Genomic DNA, 15,307 nt, shown 5'->3' with positions numbered 1-15,307 from the left:
TTACCTTAAAAGAACCAAATTCCCCTTTCATAACCGCAATAAGCATTTTATACTTATATGCCAACCCCGTACGAAGAACGGGTACTCCGCAAGTAAGTATACAATAAATACACACTACGGTCATCATAACAAAAACTATAAGGTTATGATAAGAAATATTTAAGGGGAACGTTAACAAAACATATTGTACAAAAAAAACATATAGTATAAAATCTTTCTTCCTCATACAATATGACAAGATAATAAAACTTTTGATTGATAACGATAAAGGAACTAACAAATCAATGTTGACATTGTAGCCTTGTCACTCTATTATCAAGACATTATAGGATGAGGACCACTTGATTTCTTTTCCCAAAGGTCCCGTGGTAGTAATTAAATAAAAGTAACTCACCTTACATTAAATTCAGAGTGTTGTGAGCCCCCGTAAGGGCTGCCAAAAATTGCCGATGCGGGCGGTATTTCACGCCCCCATGGCGGGGTATTGGTAAAAGTTTTCAATTAGCAATAATCGCACCTCAGTTGAACTTCATTGGTTACGATATTGCCACTGCGCAAAGTTGATCAGTAGTGGGATGTTAGAGGGACCCGACCAAATTTAAACCCCTATTACCTAGCGAGTGCTAAATGGTAAACTATAGATTTGATCAGAATTACGATGTGCAATCGCCCAGAATTTTTTATTTATAAGCATTTTATTTTACCTTGTACATAATACATTCTTATAACAGTCCGTTACGGATCAAAATAGTTATTAAATTCGAATAATATTGTTATCCAAGTACAATTTTACTAAGGAAACGGCTAGCGCTTCCTTGCGGGCTGATTCTGCACTGCATGAGTTTGGTAGCCCTAAACGCTGCTAGGAGCGCTAGCGCTCATGTTTCATGAACAGCTCGCTATGCGAGTAAGCGAGCGGACACATTTTCCATTACGACAATCAGCAACTTTGATAAAAAAAAGCTACCTTACCTTATTTATACTTCATTAACCTATACTAAAACGTGGAAGACAATACTGTAAAACGGTTTTTTAATTTTATAGACAAATTTAACTGACTTGCTAATTTAGAAGTCGATTTATTCCGATTCAGCTAAGAGTTACAAAATCAGTAAACAGTACGATAGTTTACGTGGCGCAATTCACGTTTTAATATACAGTAACGAAGCCTATATGATATACAGTAACTTGAAAAGACCCATTGAGTGAGCTTCCTTGAAGGTGTTTTACTTGGAAATCTGCTATCTGAAGTCAATACACACACACAAACATTTTATGACATACTGTAGTGTGACCATTAAATCAATTTTATAATTATTTGTTTGGTAAATTGTTTTGTTGTTATCCTGTTGTTTCTCGTTATTAGACCAGTTTTGAAACAATATAATCGCATAAACCATCTAATTAATTATACAAATTCCTTATCTCTAAATTTATAACCAAAGAGTCGAGCACAAATTGTAAATCTATACTATTAAAAATTGAGGTTGTGTCTGTCTGTCTGTTCGGCTCTCACGACTGAAATAGAACCGATACCCCCAAAATTAAGCACAGAGATGGTCCATTATCTAAGAATTTCTTAGGCCTATTCACTTCCTTGGGTTCCCCCGGACTACGCCCCTTGGATGCCAAAAAATTTAAGTTGAGATTTTCAAAAGTAAATATTAATTCGTCTACATAGAAGCATGAGCAAATTCACAATATTCATCATCGCGTTGACATTTCAATGTAAACAATTAAATCAGCACTGTCAAATGCTTATTTCATGATTTCAGACAGCTGATCCAAACTAATTAAATATTAGCTATTTACGTGGTATTATTATCAGTAATGTTCTTTTACAAACAAAAGCTAGGTTAGGAAAATACTTTAAAGCATATCAATAACATACAGGCGCACAGCTGATTTCTAGCGTCGTTGGCTCCATAGACGTATATTTTTTAAGTTGAGCACTCAATGTTATTTGAATGGGTTTCATTACATCACCGAGTGAGTTTTTGATACTTTACTTCACTCGTGAAGTAAAGAAGTTGTTTACATCACGCTTGGGATAGGGAAGTTTAACATGACGGGTTAGGTAAAATATTTTACACAACTCTATGTTGTAGGCTTATCTATACTATTATAATTTATAGTAAAACTAGGCTATCAAGATAGGTTATAATATAAAGGGGACACCCGTTCTTCGAAATTGAATTTTCATTCCGTTGCAAAGCACGGATACAGCAGCTAGTCCACCCTAAAATAATAGGAAAACATTTAATTAGCACACTCAAACGCCGCCAGTATGAACCACACGAAACAGGCATTACATTTTACAAAAGGATAAAACGTATACATACGCCATTCAAAGTAAACTGTACAGATAGTTTGTATACATGGAATGTATTCTTCATTAAAAAAAAGGCAGCGGTCGTACCTAACATTTCATATTGTGTACAAGAGTGCGCAGTGCGCGGTTTAATAGATAGCGCCGGTTTAAATGACGATACCATCTGCTCAACATTCCTGCGGCTAAGCTAGCATTGCCAAGTAAGCAGGCATTTACATAAGTAGTAAAACATTTTTCTTCATACTGTAGCAAAAACAACAGTGTTTTAATACGTGCGTTTTTACGTTGCAGGTCTTATAGTAGCATTTTTACTCCATAGGGAGTAAAGAGAATTTTTTGTCCTTAGGGAGTGTAATGATCAGTGTACAGATCAATCAGTATCAATCCTGTCAATCAGTGTAATGATCAGCTGTCGTAAACAGTTATACATCGCGATTGTGGCAATCGCATGGATCGAAATGATTTATCAATTGATGTAATGGGTTAAGGTATTAATGGTATTAGCTTGTACAGCTTGTTTCATTCTTGTAAAGTTAGCGCTACTCTGCAGCGTTAACTGAAAGTAAGTGCAGCACCCCTAGTAGTGTCGAAACTGTCCGTTGTATTGTCCGTGTATTGGGTAAAATATTATTTTTAATTTATATTTTATATTATATCTTATATCTTATATCTTATATTTAGATCTTTGTAATGCGAATTTGAAAGGTAAACTAACGTGCTTCGCTGACGACACTGCATTGCGCTACTTAAAATATAATTGGAGCGATGTAGAAAAAAGCAATAAATTCGAATTTTAATGCCCTAAAGTGGCGGTAGCCCTAAAAACCAAAATTTATAAATATCAGTTTAAAATTTTAAAAGAGGTGATTGAGTTCCATTTATTACAAATGTGTTGATCGTCTTTGTAATAATTCACAGTGTTCTTCTGTGTGTGCCACGGTAAAACAAACAAAAATATCAAATATTTGGGTTTAATTTTGGATCAAGAATTTAATTGGAAATGCCACATAGATCCGTTAAAGAAAAAAGTAAATAGCTATTTAAGCGTTTAATACTGTATGTTTGTTTTAAGGTGTTAGGAATTTTCTATGGTAGTACTGAACCTATAATACATAGCTTGTTCAATGACAACCCAAAGCTAATTCAGTACTTTTTAAAAAATTGTTACAATTTCTTAGGTCCAAAAATGTTTAATGTTATTCCTGAAGTATTAACACAATTTAAACGTTCAAGTTTGTTTGCAAAACGATTGAAAATAAAGTCTATTCTATAGAAGCAAGCGCTGCCTGTTCCACGAAAAATAGCTAGCGCTGTGCTTCTGTAGCGGACATATTCTGCACTATTGCTGCAGGTAGTTCCAGTAAACACCGCAGAGTAGCGCTAACAGTTATAACGGGATGTTGAATAAAATTCCTGTATAAATGGTTAAAGTATTAATATAATCAATGGAATTACCTTATAATGTACCCATTTTACTTAAATAAGAACACAATGTATTACATAGAGCAATACTGCTAATAGTTATCCGCATGAACGTGTTAAAAACAGATATAGAGTCTTTAAACTCTCGCTAGGAAGTAGGAGTTTCAAAACATAGACTACCTGTTTAACCACCGTGACTTATCAGCGTTTAGCAACGTGTAACTACGAAACTTTCTCAAGAACGGATCGGAACGTTACGTTCTGGTCCACCTAATCCTCAAATATATTCGCTCGTTGGTGCGATGGCGGTCGTAGGTGTTGGTGTTGGTAGTTTAAACAAATCTCGATTCTCCAATCTCAATCTCCCTAGTCCCTAGCCCTACTGCGTCTGCTGTTACTCTTGTGATATACTTACCATGGTTCACGTGTTAATAGCAGCAAACTACTTCATTAGTGATGGATTACCGTAGAAGTGAAGTGGTTGCATTATTAAAATATAGTTCACTACATTTCATCACTAAGCCCCTAGGACGTAAAGTGAATATTTTCTACACGAGCTCAAGTTTTACGATGGATGTGAAGCAGAGGTCGGAAAATGAGCGAGGGTTGAAAAGACATTTTGGGCCCTTGTATAAACCATATTTTTCATTTACTCATTGCAATACTTATTAACAAATTAAATTAGAAAACGAAAATATTTTACTCGAATAGACAACAGCTCAAAACTACTTTATACAACTTTAATAATGTGTAAGTATTATAAATAACTAGTGGCTTGTAGGGACTTAAGTCCTCGATAACTTTTTAATGCTATGAATATCATAGAACCAACTTGTTGGGTCGAATCAGCTGACAAAATTATTTATTTCCTTTTAAATTTGAGAACCCATGAGGTTAACATGGGAAACTCTGGGAGACGGACAGCGTCCCAGATCTTTGTTTGGGTTAATCCCCTGATTTATGGCCTGAGGGTAGTGGTCACCAGTGGAGGGGTGGGGAATCGGGAATTCTGAATCCTACCGGAGGCGTTAATTTTTTGTCAAAGATTTCGCTTAGAATGCGATTACTTCTTAACTGTACATCTTTTGTTATAATTTATAACTTTATGGCCAAAACTATTTTTCGATTACTGTATTAACCATTATTAGATTTTTTTAATTATCAGCAAGTTTGGTTGGTTTGGTTAGGTTATGATAGTTTAATTTTATAATTAAAAAATTATAAAATCAAATGTTAGGCATTTGTAATTTTATTTTATGAACAGAACTATTTTTTATTAGTAAACCTTCATTCGATTTTTCATTATCAGCAAGTTTGGTTAGTTTGGTTAGGTTATGACAGTTAAATTAAATTTAAATTTAACCTACAAACTATACGTTTTGACAGCGACGGTGATAGATTGCCGCGAACAGTTCGGCTATGCACGGTATGATGGGGAAGCGTTCGACACCAACCTAAAACTGACAGGTCAACCGACCGTGATTAAGAGGATTACAGCCTCGGTCATGTGCCTACACCCGGTAAACTCTAGAGCCACTGGGGCAGATCCTGAAAGGAGTTTTGAGATAACAATATGACTATATGTTAATCGGGAATTTGAGCTAGCATCACTCCACATATCAGCCCATCCGACCAGTATTTTTCGCGATTATTTGTCACAAACATGAACATCCATAATACATCCAAACTTTCTCGTTTATAACATCAGTAGGATTAAAGAATGTTGTCAGCTGTGTAACTGCACAAGTTATTTCCATGATATTAAATAGCATTATAAAGTTATAAGATTTACCAACAGTGCAGCACTGTTACTTTTTCATTTATGACAACAACTAATTTTAGATGTTCTAGTTTTCCTAGAAGACGAATGGTATGCTACTATAGTATTCCGTAAATTAAATAACAACATTTTCTTCACCGTGTCCTCTCCAATTGCTAAAGGAGTAGACAATGTGTCTATTCTCTTTTTATCTATGGTCCTACACTCCTTTTATCTATGTTCCTTCGCAAAGGAATCAAGAAGTCGATTAAAACTGAATATAATTGAGAACAGTTTGCTTACACGCTTAAAGAAACATTCTAGCAGTGTAATAGGTCAAATAATCTTGTAAACAAATATCACGTGACCACTTATTTCTTCCATCCGATTATAGGCCTATATGATTTGCATTTTAAATCCGATAATTTTGCAATAAAACAGCGATTGTGTTGATTTGAAAAGCCTTGAAGTTAGAAAAAATCCTGCTCGGTCCTCAAATGCCGACGACAGCTGGCATTTCGGCCCTGGACAGCAATACCATAGACTAACCAACCACAAGTAGTTCTCATCCTATTGTAAATTAAATACCGTAAAAACCCAAGTGAATTAAAACTATTTAACAAAAACCAATCGGTAACTAAAATATTGTCTATAGTATAAACTACTCATATTGTCATATGGGTAAGTTTATACTATAGACAATATTTTAATAATAATAATTGATAATAGAATTTTTAATTGAAACAAAACAAAAAGATTGAGTAACTAAGAAACAATTAATAGTTGAAATTGTAGCCATGTCAACATTATTTAAATATTAATATGCAAGCATATTTCTTTAAAGACTTTTTTTCTCAGCTTGTGTGCATCGCAGGGAAAATCTACGCATACTGTTAGAAAGATATTTTCCTGTAGATGTGCAGAATCCCTTTAAAAATTAAAATAGGCTCAAATATAAGCACAAAAAATGAATTTGAAATTTAAAAAGAATTTACATGGGCTTTATGGGTTATGCTGGTGACGAAATATAAACAGAAAATCAAAACAAATGGAAGAAATTACAATCACATGAAGGGGCCAATTTTGTTTTTTTTTCAATCCCCTAAAGCTGGGTACGTGGTAGTACTCAGTGAGAACGAGAACATTGATATATTCTCCATTAACTATTCTCAATCTCGGAGAAATATAGAGAAGATATTTATAAGCCAATCGCCGGGAAACAGACCCGGTTCTCGGCTTTTCAAAGAGTGTTATTTGAAATTGAAGTGATATTGATCAGTAAATTTCGGCCAAGTGGTCTAGTGAGATCGCTACTTAATAATCACTGCGAGTGTCAACAAATACAGAGAGATCATATTAAACCATCCAGGCTTTAAATTGCAAAACTGTACTTTAGTTTAAAACTAGTAGTTTTTTCGTAACTAAAGCTAACTGTTTTTATTGTAGCCTATTAATATTACATCATTAATGAATAAATAAACTACAATCCATATAGAAATCTGTTTTAGAGACATCTAGCGGTAAATAGGCGAACTGCAGCGCACACTGGTTTACGTGGCATCTAGCGGTGAATAGGTAAACTGTTGCGAACAATGCTGGTGACACATACTGGCGTTTATTCGAACTAGCATAAGTAAAAGAGTGAAATTGATTTATCACTAGTGTACCTGTTGCTCGAATTCGAGCAATTGCGAAGCATTACAGGCGACTCAAAGATTATGAAAATACTCACGATTTATACAACAGTTAGATATAATCAAAATCTTTTGTAAATATCTTATCTTTTCTCAAAAAGCTGATCTTGTTTTTTGGTGTTTTCTACAAATTTTTCCCTCTCATAGCCGCATTAGGTTGTCTATAATAACGATTATAAATGAAAAAAAAACATTATTTCTATTTCTTCTACTTGGTTGTGTTCTATGACTTTTTCCGTGTTTCCATTGTTTGCAAATCGGTTATTTCAGTGATTGCTCAAGAAATGTAGCACAGTGTTAATTCAGTTTTATTTTTAGCCTATATCAAATTGTCCAGGATTTCTCGCTCTTTTCCATTGTAATAATTACACCAACCCAAGTTTCGTCTACAGATGCAATATGCCAGAGAATATCACCTATTGGATACAGATATTAATCTCCAAGAAGTGGTAAAAAAGGCAGAAACCAACCCATACAATAGATATAAGTTAACCCCATAAGAAATAATTTTAAGAGTTAATGTGATATTAGGATTTTCCACTGATTTGGTAATAGAACATTATATTGCAAAACATGACACGATGCAGAAGAAAATCAAATTTTCACCACACTATGATGTTTTTGGCTGTATTACATACGTTAATTGGAGGCTGAAAGTTACGTTTTGCTTTTTATAGTTATAATATGGACAGAAATGGTGTTATTTAATTAAAAATTAAATAAGTGTTATTGTGTTGTGGCGTTCTATTTAGAAATATTATTGGCACTGTGTTTCATGTTTATTAATATGTTAGTACTTTCGCTCTGACTCTTTATTACGATGTTAATTTTAAATTATGGAACCTCTATACAGGTTTTCCTTCAGAGGTCCTATATTTCCTGGATGCCTGTATTATAATGCTCTTATACTCTTTGTATTAGTTGTATATTTTTAACTGTTGTAAACTCAAAACTGTAATTATCTGAAGCATTTTTGGAAATATTGTCTATTCTATTGAAGCAAGCTGCCTGTTCCTCGAAAAATAGCTAGCGCTGTGCTTCTGTAGCGGACATATTCTGCACTATTGCTGCAGGTAGTTCCAGTAAACGCCGCAGTGTAGCGCTAACAGTTATAACGGGATGTTGAATAAAATTCCTGTATAAATGGTTAAAGTATTAATATAATCAATGGAATTACCTTATAATGTACCCATTTTACTTAAATAAGGACACAATGTATTACATAGAGCAATACTGCTAATAGTTATATCCGCATGAACGTGTTAAAAGCCGATATAGAGTCTTTACACTCTCGCTAGGAAGTAGGAGTTTCAATACATAGACTACCTGTTTAACCACCGTAATTCGTCAGCGTTTAGCAACGTGTAACTACGAAATCTTCTCAAGTACGGATCGGAACGTTATGTTCTGGTCCACCAAATCTTCAAATATATTCGCGCGATGGTGTTATATATATATATATATATACTCTACCATCAATATGTCGAACAATTGACAATAGTGCAACAGTAAACTGAAACCTTACCTACTAAATCAATCAATAAACAACGTAAAGCCTTGCGATTGCTATAATCGTAATTTATAACTGTTTACAACAGCTGATTTTTACTCCCTAGTTAGTAAAAATACTACTTTAGACCCGCGATGCATGTATGAAAAACGGCTGTTTAAAACGAAATAGAACATTTCGTACCTAGGGCCGAAAATGAGGTTTTGCCGGCTCGAGATCATTTTTAAAACGATCGAGAGCTAAAAAACCCTGTCTGCTCGTGGTACGAACACTATTTTTCACCACACTATACAAAATTGAGAAAATATCCTACTGAAATACCCGTACCATAGATAAAACATACTCCTCAAGGAGTATGTTAAGTATATCCTTGAGGAGTATGTTTTATCTATGCCCGTACGCAGGACGGGCCAACAGCTAGTTTGTATTATATTAAAAACATAAACATTACTGTTAACAATCCTACTTTGACAGTTGTTCACAGCTTTTTGATGCTGCTTACTTCAAATTAGCTGTTATATATATATATAATAGTGCTTCACCCTGTTGGTAAACCTTATAAGATTTTAATGCTATGAATATCATAGGACCAACTTGTTTGGTCGAATCAGCTGACAAAATTATGTAATTCCTTTTAAATTTGAGTACCCATAAGGGTAACGTGGGAAACTCCAGAGCCACTGAGGCGGAGCCTGAAAGGAATTTGAGATAACAATACGTCTATATGTTAATCGAGCATGTGAGCTATCATCACCCCAAATTTCAGCCATATCCGACCAGTATTTTTCGCGTTTACTTGTCCCAAACATCCATACATACATCCAAACTTCCTCATTTATAATATTAGTAGGATTAAAGATTTTTATCAGCTGTGTAACTGCACAAGTTGGTTCTATGATATTGAATAGCATTAAAAAGTTATAAGGTTTACCAACAGGTGCACTATACTTTTTTGCATTTATGACAACAGCTAATTTGAACCAACTAGCAACCAAAAGCTGTGGTAGGCTACACAATGAGAACTTTACTCTTTTATATTGTTTATGTGCAGTGGTATAACATTATGGCTATGGTAGAAATGTTACTATAGTATTCCGTAAATTAAAATACTGACCACAAAATTTTCTGAACCGTGTCGTCTGCCATTGCAAACGCAAAGCACGAGTATAACTGCAATGAACATTTTACACTATATGCCAACCACGTACGAAGGATGGGTACTCTGCTATGTATATGGGCTAAAGTGTAGTATAGTAATAGTAGGCTAATATATATTTGCCTGGTAACGATGACAATAAAACAAAGCTATTGCAAAGCATAGATACTGCTTGGGTATTTAAAATACACTAGCTGTTGGCCCGTCCTACGCAAGGGAATCGAGTTGTCGATTAAAACTGAATATAATTATTGAGAACAGCTAGTTTACATGCATAAAGAACAGTTCTAGCAGTGTAATAGGTAAAATAATCTTGTAGACAAATATAACGTGACCACCTATTTCTTTCATCCGAATGTAGGCCTTATTGATTTGTATTTTAAATACAATTATTTTTCAATAAAACAGCGATTGTGTTGATTTGAAAAGCCTTGAAGTGAGATAAACACCTGCTCGGTTCCCCAAACGCCGACGACAGCTGGCATTTCGGCCCTGGACAGCAATACTAACCACAAGTAGACTTCTCATCCTATTGTAAATTTTTTAATTAAATCCCATAAAAAACTATTTTACATGACAATACTGTCCACAATTGAAAAACCAAACGGTAACTAAAATTTGTTTACAGTATAACATTTTCCTTAAACTACTCATATAACATGGTCATAGAATTTTTGATTGAACATAACAAAAAGATAAAGCAACTAACAGAGCAATTAATAGTTGACGTTGTAACCATGTCATAATTATTATCTTTAATGAAAGGGCCAATCTTGATATTTGTAATCCCCTAAGGCCTAGGTGGTAGGGGGATTCTCGTTCTCACCACCTCCCAGTAGTTTTCAGTGTAATAATGAGCCCCCGTAAGGGCTGCCAAAAATTGCCGATGTGGGCGGTATTTCACGCCCCCATGGCGGGGTATTGGTAAAAGTTTTCAATTAGCAATAATCGCACCTCAGTTGAACTTCATTGGTTACGATATCGCCACTGCGCAAAGTTAATTCGTAGAGGGACGCTAGAGAGACCCGACCAAATTTAGACCCCTATTACCTAGCGAGTACTAAATGGTAAACTATAGTTTTTTTTCAGAATTACGATGTGCAATCGACCAGAACTTTTTTTTTTATTTATGAGCATTTTATTTTACCTTGTTAATACATGTTTATAACATTGTGTTATTGATCAAAATAATTATTAAATTCGAATAATATTGTTATCCAAGTACAATTTTACTAAGGAATCGGCTGGCGCTTCCTTGCGGGCTGATTCTGCACTACATGAGTTTGGCACGTAGCTCTAGTTAACGCTGCCAGGAGCGCTAGCGCTCATGTTTCATGAATAGCTCGATTTGTGCGGTGAGATGACAATCGGCAACTTTAATAAAAAAAGTTCTAACTATTCATTTTCACAAAATAATTGATTTCAGTTACTTAAGCATCCGTTGTTTTTTACCGATTGCTTTTAAAACATAACTTAATATTATTATTGACAATATTATTGACTTGGAAAATTGACTTTCAATTACGACAATTTTAACTAATCCACTTGATTACATTTATAAAACCGTTCTCATTTCATCACTTGTATAATAACTTCCAACTTCCCTAACCTAAAATGTTAATATTTTTCGCCAATTCCCGGATTTAAGCTAATTATTTAAAAGATCCTTTAAAATGCCAAGCACTTGATCTTCGTTCTATGAAAGAACGTGTAAAAACTGGCGAGCAAGTTTTTTTCTCTCAACTATAAGTTTTAAGTCGTGATTCAATTGTTGGTTGTTGTTTGAATTAAAAGCCATTTAATAAAATTCTTTTTTGCCAAGAATGAGTGAACTGCACATCTGCAAAATTGGACGTAAGAAGTGGTCACTTAGTTCAGTCGCCTTTGCAGTTTTTGCACTGAGGTAAGAAACGTTTGCCAGGCGGCATGAATAGGGTTTTATGTAGAGTTCCTATTTAACTTTGGATGGATGATTTAAATTGACTTAGTTCGTTAAGATTACAGAGCTGTTGTAGTCTAATTTGTTTTTCAAGAGACAGTAACTGTATATTAGCATCATCTGGGTCCGGAACGGCCGCAACATTGTCATGACAATCTCAAGACACCGCAAACTTGTACCGTTAATACAATTAAAATAACTCCCATCCACAGTCTCGCATCTAGCCCCTACAAGATGCATGTAACTTTTTAAAATTTGATGTTGGTTTGTTGTTAAACACCGAAGTATTTTCTCAGTTCCGATTGAATTGAACCTGATTGTTTTGTACAATGTATTTATTTCGCATTGAAAATCTGTAAACAGTCGTCACACTATAAGTTGATACTTGACGTTGTCTCTATCTAATATTTTTTTAGAGGCTGCTACATTAATTATTTATTAAGTCATTATAAAAATGAGCTTTTATATTTCAATTTTATTTCGTGTAATTTTTATAATTTGTAACCTATATAATTTTTTATGGATCCGGTTTTTGTAACTATATTATCTGTTGTATACTGCGGGGTTCTTGTTTATAGTAGGAAATTCTCAATACAGATAGAGAGTTCTTCTGACGTGAGAAAACTATCGGTGTTATGTGTTTACTATGCAGAAAACTGTGAATCACGAGGTCACGCCATTGGCAAGTCTTTAGAGATTGGTATAAGTGAATTCCCACTCTCTAAGGCGTATTACATCAACCAACCCTGTCATTTATTATGCTAATTCATTTATATTAGGACCTAATCCATCAATTTGGAAAATACGATTGATGCAAATGTTCATTGAGTTTTCTAATTGTCTGCGTTATAGGTGAATGATTTGTAGAGAATGAAATTAAATAATAGGGAATCATTGAGAAAGGGGAATAGAAATGAGAAAGGGTTTAATGAGAATTAGTTCGAAGGACCAGAGGGTATGAAATGTAGAGAAATGGAAATAATAAATTGAGATTATGGGAGGGAGAAAAAATGAACACACTTTTAATGGTTACAAAAGAACAAGAACTGTTTTATTTACATTCATATACAACATATGTCACCAATATAATAATAGGGAAATAATTTAATTTCATGAACATATGTTTGAAAGCAAAACATTTAAGAAATTAATTGAGCCAAAGATTATGAAATATACATACATAAAAAACATAAAGGAAGATTACTGAACAATAGGATCCATACAGCTTTTCAAATTGTCTAGTCGGCTTCTACTAGAACAGACAACAGGTACCAATAAGCAATCATGTTTCCTGAAAACATTTTTTCTCAACTCGTGTGCATCGCAGGGAAAATCTACGCATACTGTTGGAAAGAAATTTCCCTATAAATGTACAGAATCTCTTTTTAGTTTAAAATAGGCTCATAAATAGGCACAAAAAATTAATTTAAAATTTTAAAAATTAACATGGGCCTTTTAAGTTGCCATGCTGATGACGAAATAAAAACAAAATACAAACAGAACATCAAAACAAATGGAAGAAATTCCAATCTCTTGTTTTATTTACCACGTGGGTGAAAATAGGGAAGTCTGTACATTACATATTTTTGGTCGAGTTCTCTGGACGACCTCTAATATAGGCCTAAGTAACAATAATCATGGTTTATCAACTAGACTTCATTGTTCAAAAGTTTATGAATTTTAAAACATGTTTTCCTACGCAGTGTCGCTGACTTGCAAAAAATATCTGTCCACAAACAGATTTCCCAACAACTCAAGGGACCATGACGTTGCGTCACCTGGGTTTCCCTGACTTGATCTTCCAGAGTAGTTTTTACTTCCCGATTTTCCTCAGTAAATGGAGCGAGACCATGTCTAAAGACTGTCCTCGCCTGCATCAATGGCCTTGGAGTGTTTGCATCCTTTGGTGCATAGACAACCGCAGAATATTTCTCGATCAATTCCCCCGCATTGGTTTGTTGCTGAAATCAGCTGATTGTAGGTGCGAGCTTTGACTGTAGATACATAAATCATGGTATTCATTTCGTCTCACTTATTTGTGCAAGCTGCAAACTTTATGATACATATATTATTATTACAAACATTAAATAGATTGAGAAAGGACGACTTCCTAAAACTTACAAAGTTTTTTTTTAAAGAATGATTGGATGCACGTACAATATTGTTCGTTATGAATAAGAAAATAAAAATTTGTTTTTGCCTTTAAAATATAGTTAATGTAAATAATGAATATAATTATAAATTTAGCACACCTCACTAAATAGTCACTTGTTAAGTTTAGGAAGCCTGTGTCCTGATGATGAAATTGTTCTAGTATTCCTAAATCTATTTTCTCATAGAATAGCTGCACCTTTAGGTACCTAATAGTTTATTTCAGTATGATAATATTTTTGTTGGGCATCACTCACCTTATTGAAGTCACGAGAACGTAGTCCTTGTCATGTCACAATCATACACAGTTCATTGCACATAAAAATATACAAAAATAAAAATAAAAATAAATATAAATCCAAATTTAAAATATCAGACAACAGTTCTCAACAACAGGTCAGTGGAGTATGTTTAATCTATGGTAGTGGTTAGGCGCTCACAACGATTGCGTGAGAAGAGGAATAACCTTGAAAACGCCGCACGTTGATTTTGGTGCGGCGAAACGTCGGTGTTGAGAACTGTTGTCTGACATTTTAAATTTGGATTTATATTTATTTTTATTTTTGTATATTTTTATGTGCAATGAACTGTGTATGATTGTGACATGACAAGGACTACGTTCTCGTGACTTCAATAAGGTGAGTGATGCCCAACAAAAATATTATCATACTGAAGTATTGACCTCACCTAATATACCATGTCGTTTAATAATAGTTTATTATCTCGAGATGCCCACTAAATTCCGCTAAATCCCCACTAATCTCTCGAAGTGTGCCTTTTTGTCATGAGTTTTTCTGTGGTCTCCACTACTGTGAGTGACTTTAAAGGCTGTCTAGGTACCGGCATGTACACAATTATTACTATCTGTACTGTTAAGTAGATAAAAATATGTACAAAATAATACTATTCTGAACACTTAGTAGCCACGCGACCAAGAGCGTTGGCACCATCCTCATCCATAATAAGGAGATGTTTATAAGAGAGTACAACAAAACAAAAGTGTGTAAATTTATTATACAAATTAAAGGGGTTCTTTCTATTTGTAAACTGACTTAGTTAACTCTTGGCGCACGGTACAGCAAGGAGTTTAACCACTGTGGACCAGTAACGCAGGACACGGGAGGTTCAGGTAAATTACCACGACCACCACACCGTGCCGTAGACAGAGCAAGGATCAGTCATGTCCCTGCTGCTGTTCGCATCAGTTCTTTCAATCTACCTCAGTGAGTAATTTTTTACCGATACAGAATGTAGACCAGTAATCGTACATTTCAAAGCTAGTATTCTCAATTATTTAAGAGTAATCATTAGAAACTAATGCAATTATTGATTTGGCCACTTTGG

General features: G+C 34.4%; 2 non-coding genes across 2 annotated transcripts; both read right to left on the bottom strand.

Moving 5' to 3' along the window:
* Positions 1-421: 421 nt before the first annotated feature.
* LOC128993665 (U4 spliceosomal RNA) lies at positions 422-562 on the bottom strand. The gene has a single exon (XR_008490794.1). It is a non-coding gene; the product is annotated as a U4 spliceosomal RNA (small nuclear RNA).
* Positions 563-10,731: 10,169 nt separating this feature from the next.
* Positions 10,732-10,872, bottom strand: LOC128993667 (U4 spliceosomal RNA). Its single transcript, XR_008490796.1, has one exon. It is a non-coding gene; the product is annotated as a U4 spliceosomal RNA (small nuclear RNA).
* Positions 10,873-15,307: the final 4,435 nt, after the last annotated feature.

This window comes from Macrosteles quadrilineatus, unplaced genomic scaffold (assembly GCF_028750875.1).
Source record: "Macrosteles quadrilineatus isolate MER2022 unplaced genomic scaffold, UCM_ALF_1.0 Scaffold_4__1_contigs__length_99947679, whole genome shotgun sequence".
In the NCBI taxonomy this organism is placed as follows: Eukaryota; Metazoa; Arthropoda; class Insecta; order Hemiptera; family Cicadellidae; genus Macrosteles; species Macrosteles quadrilineatus.
The sequence above is the reverse complement of the archived record's forward strand: the minus strand, read 5'-3'. Positions and strand labels throughout refer to the sequence as shown.